Source organism: Petaurus breviceps, unplaced genomic scaffold (genome assembly GCF_028583685.1).
Source record: "Petaurus breviceps papuanus isolate PSGF00001 unplaced genomic scaffold, PetGlider_PUasm1.0 90633, whole genome shotgun sequence".
NCBI classification, from domain to species: Eukaryota; Metazoa; Chordata; class Mammalia; order Diprotodontia; family Petauridae; genus Petaurus; species Petaurus breviceps.
Window position 1 is genome coordinate 9,358,554 of NW_027187293.1, and position 11,648 is coordinate 9,370,201.

General features: G+C 41.4%; 1 long non-coding RNA gene across 1 annotated transcript in view; it reads right to left on the bottom strand.

Moving 5' to 3' along the window:
* The window catches only part of LOC138143271 (uncharacterized), a 28,979-nt gene extending 19,232 nt beyond the window's left edge, over positions 1–9,747 (bottom strand). The window contains exons 1-2 of the long non-coding RNA XR_011163652.1: positions 9,603–9,747; positions 3,397–3,511 (exon numbers count right to left, since the gene is read on the bottom strand). This is a non-coding gene — a long non-coding RNA (uncharacterized lncRNA). The remainder of the gene's footprint in view (positions 1–3,396; positions 3,512–9,602) is intronic.
* Positions 9,748–11,648: the final 1,901 nt, after the last annotated feature.

Here is an 11,648-nt window from a genome sequence, read left to right on the forward strand (position 1 = left end):
TTCTTTCTTTCTTTCTTTCTTTCTTTCTTTCTTTCTTTCTTTCTTTCTTTCTTTCTTTCTTTCTTTCCCCTTCAGTGAAAATTTGTAGTCCAGTTATTACCATATAAAATGCTCAAATTCCCTGTCATCTTCCTACTGTCAAAATTCAACAGATGCTTTTATTTAACTAATCACATGCAGCTGCAATAACCATGTCAAATGACTGGACCATCAAAAGAATTTTCAAAATGATATAGGTTTCCTGGGAGATAATTCTTTGATTTTCTGTCCGGGGGGCACATAGTTTTATCACTCTTTGTACAAAGTCAAGCTAAAAGCAGTAGCTGCCATAAGCATAAAAAAGTCTCTTGTCAGGCACAGTTCCAGTTCCACTTCCTCAAGAAAGTAAGTCTTTTCTGATGATGCCAGGCCACATTTATCTCTTATTTCTCTGAAGTCCTTTCATGCTTATTATCTGTACCATAAAGTGACATTTCTATCTCTAAAGAGAGTTTGAGGTGCTGGACAAGTTCTTTTTAGTTCTTCTAAGGCAGTATTAGACTTGAACAGTTGCCACCAGACAGTCGGTGGTGCCTGAACTTTGTGGCATACAGTAGGATTGTTGTCTAATTATTTTCTTATAACACTACATAACTACAACAGTCAGGCTTACATGAATAACTGGGAGAAGAAAGGATTTAAGGCACTCAATTTACATATAAGTTTTCTTTTTATATATATATATATATATATTTTTTTGCTTTTTGAAGGGCAATTGGGGTTAAGCGACTTGCCCAAGGTCACATGGCTAGTAAGTGTGTCAAGTGTCTGAGGCCGGATTTGAACTCAGGTCCTCCTGACTCCAGGGCCGGTGCTGTAGATATAAGCTTTCTATCTTTAAAACTATTCATTTATGCAGAATGGGACATATTTTTGGACAAGGTCAATGTGTGGGTTTCTTTTGCTTGGCAATGTTTATTTTTCACAAGTGCAACTGATGAGGGATGGCTCCCAATAGGTTCAGCAGGGACTCTGATCTTATCTTAAGACCAGAACCTTCGATTCAGTCTGGAAAGAATTCAGCTCAGCCTTACTTGGAATCAGAGTTGAAAAAGTTTTTTATACGATTTACAGCGGGCAAGGATCCTTGGGACCTGCAACCTTAAAGGGGTAGAATTAGGATTTATATAGAATCATTCCTAGTAGAACCAGTGCCAATTATGCTAACTAGGTGATTAAGGGTGGAATTAGGGAGGAGTTAAGGTGGGGACAATGTAATGTAACTGTGAAGGTGTATTGCCTGGGAAAAGGTGTATTCACTGGGAAAAAGCCCAAGGGGTGGGGCTACCTAGAGGTGTGGTTTTAGGCTTGAAATGTCACTAAGTCAGTGAGCCATCAAGGGCTGATGGAGAAGTGCCCAGTCCGCCACCCATCAGTGTCATACTTGACAGGATTGATGTCTGGGAACGATTGATGTCTGGGAACCAAGGTTAACTGGAGATTCAGTGGATAATATGCAAAGGAGTTAACCCAGAGATAGGGTCCTGAAGGATTCATTGAGGTAGCCAAGGAGTCAACCTAGAGATAGGGTACTGAAGAATTCATGGGGGCAATGAGACACTATGCAAGGGGGAGATAATAGTTGCCTAAGCTGGAATGTTTATAGATACTTTTGTAAAGGATTGATAGATATAGCTTGTTAGTGTTTCAAGGCTGAGATAAACAATCCATGAGTTGTTGCTGGGCACAATTAATGCTTTGACGCTAGGGGAGGGGAGAGAAGGGACAGAGTTAATGCTCTGAGACTGGGGAAAAAGGGGGGGGGGTGGAATGGAGTGTGATTTTACAAACTGCTTTTACAAATTGATGTTACAAAGTTTTACAGACTGATGTTACAAATATAGATCCCAAGCACCCCATCATTCCTGATGTTACAAATTGGTATTACAAACTGAGTTTACAAATTGATTTTACAAACATAGATCCCAAGCACCCCATCGCAACAAGGGTCATTCTTTGGAGCTCAGAATTGCTAGTCAACCAGGTGAGTTTAGCACTTGATCACCAAGGAGGTACAACAACCATACAGACGACTCAGAGGTTGTAACTCAACCCACTCAAGTAGCTGACCTCCAAATCAGAGAAACATCAGGCAGAAGCAATGCAAGGTTCTTATCTCCCTGAAGACCCAAAGGGTGTCAGCTTCCCCCAAGGGTGGGGAGTAGGGGGGAGGAGAGAAACATTGACAAATAACAATGAGAGAAAGGAGAGAACAAACAATGTGCACTGAGAGTTTAAGGAGGAAGACCTCACTCTCAGTTTAGGGAAAAGGGGGAAAATGTCATGGAGGAGCTGACATTTGAACTGGCCCTTGAAGAAATGAAGGAACTTCAGCAGACAGAAAGGAGTGAGTTCATTCTAGGCATTAGTGAGCAAAACCATGGAGATACCCCCGCTTAAACATTAAATTGGCCTTAATCTTAAATGGGATAGAGGGACTGTATGCATCAGGCAGTCACTAGTGGCAAGAATGTGGCATGCTGGTGTTCAGGAAAGACTAGCACCTCCGGTATGAGGGCTTACCAATCCTTTTTTAGGGCTTTTTAATACCTTTGGTGTCTACCTGCCACCCAATTCTCATCTGTGGCTCCAAGAAACTCTAGCATGTATAGCAGCCACACCCCAGTAAACCAGTTTGACAATAGGCTTAAACCAGATTGAGGGTAATCTATGTGACCCCAAACCAGTCAGTGTTAGGGGAGTGTCTACTCCAACCATGTGAAGACTTCCCTGGGTAAAATGGGTAGATGAGATCAACCTGTTCCAACAGCCATGAAGGAGGCTGAAGCAAGCTCCGTGGAGTGCTTAAAGCTTGATTAGACGTCAAAGACATCAAGGTCATCCAATGCATCCAGGCCATCACCAGTCATCTCGACTTTTATTTTGCCACTTGGCTCTGATGATTGTGGAAGAGAAGTTGAGGAGACTTTGTGCAACTCTGCCTCACAAATCCAATTTATGTGCAAATTAAAAGATAGCACCCATATCATTTTAGTATTTTTACCTACCTCAAAGCCCTGTAGTGACAGGCAAGTTATGAAGAAGCAGGTGTGGCTACACCAGGAGCTGTAGTCACAACCCTGCACAAAGGCAACCTAGGCCATATGGTTGCCTTCTCACTGGGCTGAAGCAGCAGTGGGATTCAGCAGCCCCCTCAGTGTCTGAGCAACCATCTTTAAGGACCACACTTCTCACTTCCTGACATTAGGAAGTGGCTAAAAAAGGTACAACAAAAATTGTCTGCTTCACCCAACTCTGGCTTGCTTACTGTGGCTGGCAGTAAACCCACCCTGCAGTCAAAACACAAAAAAACGTACAAAATGTACAAAAAGCTTTTGTGAAGATGATTCCACTCACCATTGGTACATGTGATGTTTGCAGGCTTATAGACAATATAAAATCCAGTAGACCTGAAAGATGAATAGCTCTTGTTGCAAAGGAACTCAGCAGGCATCACATCCAAATAGCAGTCCTGAGTGGAACAAGGTTGGCAAATGAAAGCTACCTTATTAAAGTCAGAGCTGGATATACATTTTTCTGGAGTGGCCACAGCAATGGGGAATACCATGAGATTGATGTAGGTTTCACAATCAAAACTAATCTAGTCAACAAGCTTATATGCCTCCCCAAAGAAGTAAATGACAGGCTCATAACAATGCAATTGCCACTTGAAGGAAAGTGCCATGCCATCATCAATGCTTATGCTCCCACCATAATACCTTGATGAGGTCAAAGAAAAAGTTTATGAAAACCTGGAGACCCTCATCACCAATGTACCAAAAGAGGACAAGATTATAATTCTGGGTGACAATGCCAGAGTCGGCACACACTATCAGACAGGGCAGAGAGTCTTGGAAGGAATGGAGTTGGAAACAGCAACAGCAATAGTCAATTACTGCTGACGACTTGTGTGTCTCATGACCTTCCTATCACCAGCACTGTCTTCCATTTACCTAAACGCATTAAAACTTGATGGATGCACCCTTGTAGCAAATACTGGCATAATGTCATTGTAAGGAGAAGCAAACAGTATGTGAAAGTGACAAAGCAATGTATGGTATAGAATGATGGACCAGTAATAGACTTTTCCTCTCCAAATTAAGCATTCATATTCAACAAAAGTTGTGGCTCCAAGGCAAGAGAACTAATAGAAGACTTAATGTCAACAGGGTCCAGTGATTCTCTGTGAGTAAACAGTTTCTTGCTAACTTAGAGGGAAAGCTGAGCCAAGGCACAGTTGGCAACAGTGGAGCAGAAAAGGTGTGGGCAGCTTTCAGTGATCTGATATACAGCACTGCATTTACTTATCTAGGCTAGAACACTTGGAAACATCAAGATTAGTTTGATGAAAATGATGAGGAAATTCAAAAGTTGCTAGATGAAAAATGAGAACTCCATAGGGTTTACCATCAGGATAGTTCATCTGTCTTTAAGAAGGCAGCATTTAACTGCTACAAAAGTAAAGTGCAAGCACAGCTTAGGGAGATGCAGGATTCTTGACTCAGTAAGATGGCAGATGAAATTCAGTTTTATGCTGATAATAATAATCCAATGCACTTTTATGATCCCTATGGTGCATCTCAACTACTCAGTGCTAATGGAGCCCCATTGATTAGTGATAATAAGTACATGATCCTGGAGAGATGAGCTGGACACTTCCATAGCATTCTCAACAGACTGTCATCAACCAATGCCAAATGACTGTTTACCTCAGGTGGAAGTCAGTTCCTCTCTAATTGAACCTCCAACTGAATGCCATTAGGCTCCTCTCCTGTGACAAATCTGATTCTTTTCCAGCTGAGATTTACAAGGTCGGGGGGGGGGGGGGGGGGAGAGCGGGGGGAGTAGGATGGAAGGGGGGGGGGTCCACTGCTCATTGTATGACTGAACTCTTCTGGATTGTATGGCAAGGGGAGGTTATCCCCTAGAAGTTCAAGGAAGCCTCCACTGCCCATTTCTATAAAGGAAAAGGAAATAGGTTATCCTGTACAATCTCAGGGGGGGTTTCTCTCTTAGCCATTGCTGGCAAAATTCTTGCCAGAGTCCTCCTTAATAGGTTGATCCTTCATTTGGAAGATGGTCATCTACCCAAGAGCGAGCTTGGCTTCAGAAAGGGCAGAGAAGGGTCAATATGGTGTTTCTTACACAACAACTCCAAGAGAAATGCCAGAAGCAGACCAGACATCTATACATAATGTTCATCAGCCTGACCAAGGCCTGTAATATGGGGGATTGTGGAACGTCATGGCAAAATTTGGTTGCTCAGAGAAGTTCATCAGTATCATATGCCAGTTTCATGACAGTATGCTTGCATGAGTTTGGGATAATGGATAATGTTCTCACATTTTGCCAGTCACCAATGGAATGAAGCAGGGCTCTGTGTTTGTTCTCATGCTTTTTAGCATGATATTTTCAGCAACGTTGTCGCATGCCTTCAAGGAGGATGAAAATAGTATCAAAGTCAGCTACCACACTGTTGGTAGCCAAGTGGAGGGAAAATTGGTGTGTGACTTTTTGTTTGCAGATGATTGTACATTTAATGCAGCCTCTGAGGGTGAGATGCGGTGATATGAATCAATTCTCTGCTGCTTGTGTTAATTTTGGCTTGACACCTAACACCAAAAACACAGAGGCTCTCTACCAGCCACCACATCACCACACACATATAGAACCATCAGTTATAGCAAATGGAGAAATTTTGAATGCTGTGGAAAAGTTCACTTACCTTGGCAGTATACTTTCCAAGGATGTACACACAGATGACAAGGTTGACACAGGCATTGCCAAGGCTAGCTCAGCACTTGGGAGGCTTTGAAGGATGGCATGAGAGACAAGTACAAACTGAAGGGCTACTGAGCCCTTGTGCTGACCTCACTGTTGTACACCTGGGAAATCTGTACAATGTGCCAGCACCACGACAGGAAACTGAACAGCTTCCATCTTAATTGTCTTAGGAAGATTCTGAGGGTCACCTGGACATTGAGGTCCTTTCTTGAGCTGAACTGCCAAGCATTGAAACTCTGCTGCAGAGAGTACAACTCCAATGGGCTGACACATTGTTTGAATGCCAAACATACATTTGCTTATAAGACTATTTTTTGGTCTTTAAGGCAAGTGCTTAGGTGAAGGTCAGAAGAAGTAATACAAAGACACTCTCAAGGTCTCTCTGAAGAACTTTGGAATCAATTGTGAGATAAGGGAGACACTGGCACAGAACCACCCAGCATGGCCTGCCCACATCAAAGAAGGTGCTGTGCTTTACAAGTCAAGCAGAATTGCAACAGCTCAAAAGAATGTGAGATGCACAAATTTAGAGACAGACATCTCCACTCCAAAAGTTCATGTGGACTATTTGCTCCTGACTTGCCTGTGGAAGAGCCTTCTGAGCTCATATTGGTCTGATCAGCCACAGTTGGACACATTATACCTCGACTCCAACATAATGATGTCTTTTCGGTCCTCTTCAAGCACAAAGCACAACAACCAATCAGTGGCAAGAATAAATAAAGAAAAAATTAAAATGCACGTGGAGGCAAAGGTGGAGCTATTAAACCAGGATTAGTTTTTTTTTTTTTTACTTTTTACATTTTACTTTTGAAGATGCAATGAAACAGATTGGATTGCAAATGAATACAATTATCTGTATGGCATTGGCCAATTGTAAAGTGGGGCTATATATAGTCTGGGGCTGTATCCTCTGGTCTTAATACTAACTGGACAGTAAAACTGTAAATATTGGCTCCTTTATCCTTCTACCAATGGGCTGTTGCAGGTCATTTTCACAGCTTCCTTGCCATTTTGTTTCCACTTATCTCCAGCTACTATTTAGAAGGCTGGTGTTAATTATTTCACACATCTCTTCATCTCATTTAGAGTCCTAAAGTGCTTCTGGCAGCTCATAGTTTCTCCTTATTTAAAATATCTCTCCTTCAGTCCTGACCCTTGGGATGATAATAATAGCTAGTATTTGTATAGGGTTCGGGGCAGCTAGGTGGTGCTATTGTTAAACAAGCACTGGGCTTGGAGTCAGGAAGATCTGAATTCAAATTCTACCTCAGACACTTACTTGCTATGGGACCATGGGCAAGTTGCTTAAATCCCATTTGTGTCAGTTGCTCATCTCTAAAATGGAATCACGCTGAGGAAGGAAGTGGCAAACTACTTCAGTATCTTTGTCCTACTTATCTGAGTTTTCTTCTGCACATTTTTACAAAGGTTTCTTATGTTCTTTTCTTGCTCCCTCCATCCCAAAATCTGTCATTTCCGCTTTCATTCCTCCCACCATCTCTGCCTACAAACAATAAAAAACTCTTGCTTGTAATAAAACAGTCTAGGCAACCAAGTGCATTAATACATTAATTATACATGAAAATATGTTATTGCATATTTGAAAATTAGTACATTAATTGTATATGAAAATTGCATATCTCATTTTGCACCTCTGCTAAGATGCTTCATTATCAAGCTCCTGGAGTTGTGACTAGTCAGAATTTTTAAATCTTTCAGTTATCTTCCTTTACGATGTAGAAGTTACTTTGTTCTCCTTCAATTTTTCTTGCATTCCCCCCACCCTAGATACTTACTAAATAAATACCTTTTCAACATTGCCCAACACTTGATTTCAAACTGAATTTCTGGTTTTCTCTCAAACTTTGTGTATCTCAGCTATACTCTGAGCCAACTGGATTCCTTAGTGTTTCTCACTGAACAACATACCCTCCACCACCTAAGCAATTTCCTATATCCATGTTTTTGCTTTCTCTAGTCTTTCTACACTTAGGATGCTGTTGGTCCCATGGCCATCAGTTCCACTATTGAAATCATGCCCATCCTGTGAGGCCCCAGTTGAAATGCTGCCTCCTCCACAATCCCCCAAGATAGACACCACAAATGTTATCTACTTGTGTGCCTTGCTTCCATGGTATTTTGAGTTGTAGCCCACTCTTTCTAGAGACCTTATACGTGAAAGGAGAAAGAATGTCTCTCCCCTACATTTTGTAGGAATGTTCTTGCACTACCTTTTCAGAAAATTCCCTTTTCTAATGGCGTTACATTAATTGATAATTGACAACACCCCAGTGGAAGCTCAGCCATAATAGTACTAGAAACTCCAGCAACATCATTAATCCCAAAAGTCTGAGGGAAGTAATTATCACCTCCACCCTCAAGAGAACCCAACCTATGAGTATAAGTGCCCAGTTGGGTGATAGCCCCAGAACATGGTGCTACATCAACACAGGAAAAAACAAGAAAGGTCTCTTGAAGGAGACATTATTAGAACTGAACCTTGAAGGGAACCAGGTGTTACAAGAAGTAGAGGAGAGATCATTGAGAGCCTGTCAGGCCTGAGTGGCATGCAGAGAAGACAAAGAACAGCTATTCCTCCGGTTTGGTTGGAACATAGAATTTGTGAGAATAGTAATTTATAATCATCCTGGCAAGATTGGTTCCAGGCAGATTGTGAAGGACTTGTGCTTTCCCCTTCATTCTCAAAGAGGACTATGACATCAGGAAGATGATGCCATGACTTGCAAAGTGAACTGGATTTAAGTGAGGAAGGACTGTGCAAAGTCACCAGCTTCACTTTATCCTGGGAAGTCATCTGGGTCCAGTAGCCAGATATCAGTCAGGACAACTGCAGATGGCCCAGTTGTGAAGGACTTAAAATACTAAAGAAGAGTTTTTATTTTATCCTAAGGGCAATGGGGAGTCATTGAAATTGCTTGAGGATGAGAGTGACTTAGGCAGTACTGTGCTGTAGGGATTTTTTCCCAGCCATGTGGAGGATGGATTATACAAGGGAAAGATAGAATACAAGAAAGCTAATTAGGAAGTCATTACAATAGTAAGAAGTAGTGAGGGCTTGAACTTGGCTGGACTATGTAGAGAAAGGGAAAGAAAAGTTGTGAAGTTTGGTGTGAGTAATTCACAACACCCCCAGCTTCAGCACAAGAAACAGTGCTGGAGAGTGAAAAGGCAAGGATGATTCTGAGGTTATGAATTTGAGGGACTAAACGGGTGGTGGTGCCCTGGACAAAAATAGGGAAGTCAAAGAAGGGTAAGTTTAGGAGGAAAGATAAGAAGTCCTATTTTGGATAGCTTGAATTTGAGATGCTTAGGAAACAATCAGGTGCAAATACCCAGGGCATAGTCGGAGTTATGGAACTAGAACTCAGGACAGAGATTTGAGCATACGTAGCATCTGAATAGGATAGAAGGAGTCATCTGCATAGAAATGAAAATTTTAATCTCTGAGAGATGATGACATTGATGAGAATAGAGAGAGAGGAGAGGGAATGGGATAGGCACACCCTCAAAGCAGGTGTAGGATATAGATAATGATCCTGAAAAGGAGACTGGGAAGGAAGAGAGAGGAGAGTTAAGGAAGGGAACAAGCATTTACTAAGTACCTATTAAGTACCTGTCACAGTGCTAAGCCCTTTACAAAGATAAGCCATCAGACAGGCAGGAAAAGGATCAGGAAAGAATAGTTTCACAAAAACCCAGGTAAAAGATGCTAATCAGGAGGAATTAAACAATTAAGGAATATTCATTAGGCATACCTAATAAATAGCGTCAGTCTCTTCAGAGAAGTCAAGAAGGATGGAGACATAAATAAATCACTTCAATAGCTTCCTTGCTTAGGGTAGGTACTGGGGACCATATCCAATTTATGTATTAGGGTCTAGTATGTGTCTGTGGGTCTGTAATCTCTATTTTATCATGTGAGAGCTCTTTTTAAATGCCTTTTCATCTAAAAATATCTTTTGTAAAAGCCACAGAATACGTCATAGCTGGCCCACTCAGATAAATCAGATTCAAAATAGGACTTTTGTTCCTGTCTTGAAAGTCAACAAATTCAAGCTTGGGATGACTGAGCAGGAAGAACTAAGAGAAAATAATAAATCCTCTCATTCCCTTTAGATTTATTCCTACTTTTTTCTTCCCATCTTAAAAATAATTATCCCCTTTTACTTATAGCTTTGCACAGCTGTAATTAATGAAGTCTATACTGTATATTACTATCTTTCTATTTTAATTTCCTGTCCTGGGGACAGAACTGACAGCAATGAGTTGGAGCTGCAGAGAGGTGAATTTGGGCTTGATGTCAAGTAAGATTTCCTAATAATTAGAACTATCTAAAAACAGAACAGGTCATTAATAATGCCTTGGCAAATGTCGGTCCTAGATTACAACTGCTCTCTACCACCTTCATTCCTATTTATGTTCTACTGAATGGATCTGGAGGAAATCATAAAACCATGCTGACTAGATGAACTGTAAGTTTTGCTAGCTGATCTCAACTGAGCTCTCACCACAGCAAGACAATTCTATTCATTCTCCCTATCCCAAGACACCACAGTGGCTTTTCTAAACCTCACACTTCCCATGCTATTCTTCCACCCTCAACGCTCCTTCTACCTCCCTGAGAAAGTTAAGGACATTTGAAGGCAGTTCTCTTTGCTCTCCTTTTCCTTACCACATGGTCTCCTGACCCCATCCCCCAATAGCTCCTCCTTCACTGATGTCTCTGATGAAGGGGTGGCCCTTCTTGCCAAAGCCAACTCCTCTACATGCACCTTTGATTCCATCTTTTCCTTCTCAAGAAGATTGCCCTTACCATTATCCCTATACTCTCTCTAATCGTTAGTCTATCTACTAGCTCCTTGTCAGATGCCTACAAATAATAATAGCAGTTAGTATTAATATAGTGAGTTAGCAAAATGATTTACATTAGATATGTACAACAACCATGTGAGTTAGGTGCTATTTTATCTCCATGTTAAAGGTGAGGAAACTGAGGCCAAGAAAGGTTAAGTGGGTTGCCTAGGGTCACACAGCTAAGCAGGATTGAACTTGTCTTCCTAACTCCAAGTCCCCTCCATCCTTAAAGAAACTCACTAGATGTTGCTATACCTAACAACTGTCATTGTAGTTCTCCCCTCCTCAGCTAAATTCCTGGAAAAGCCATCCACAATCAGTTCATCAACTTCCTATCCTCTTGACTCTTTTCCAAATCCTTGGCAATGTGGTTTCCAACATCACCATCCAATGAAAACGAATACTTCTAAAATTATTGATCATATGTTAATTGCCCAATCTAATAAGCTCTGTCTATCCTTATCCTTCCTGACTATCCTATACCATTTGACAATATTGATCACCTTCTTCTACTAAGATACTCTCTCCTCTGCGGATTTTGATCAATTCTCACTCTTGGTTCTGCTGTCTGGATCTTCATCCATGTAATTCCCATTAATTATGGGTGACCCTAAATCTCTGTCCTGGACCCTCCTCCCTTTTCTCTCTCTGTTCTCTCACTTGGTGATCTCAGCAGCATCTATGAGTTTAGTTATCATCTCTCTGCAGATTCCAGATCTATTTTTATACAGCTAAAGTGGCTCTCCTGAGCCCCAGCTCTACATCACCAACTGCCTGCTGGGCATTTCATACTGGAAGTACTCTCATCTCTTCTGAACTTCCCTATTACAGGCAAAGGCATCACATCTCTCCAGTCACCCAAGTTTTCGACCTTGCTGTCATATTTGACTCAGCTCTCTCACTCATCCCACATATATAATCAGCTGCCAAGTCTTGAAATTTCTTTT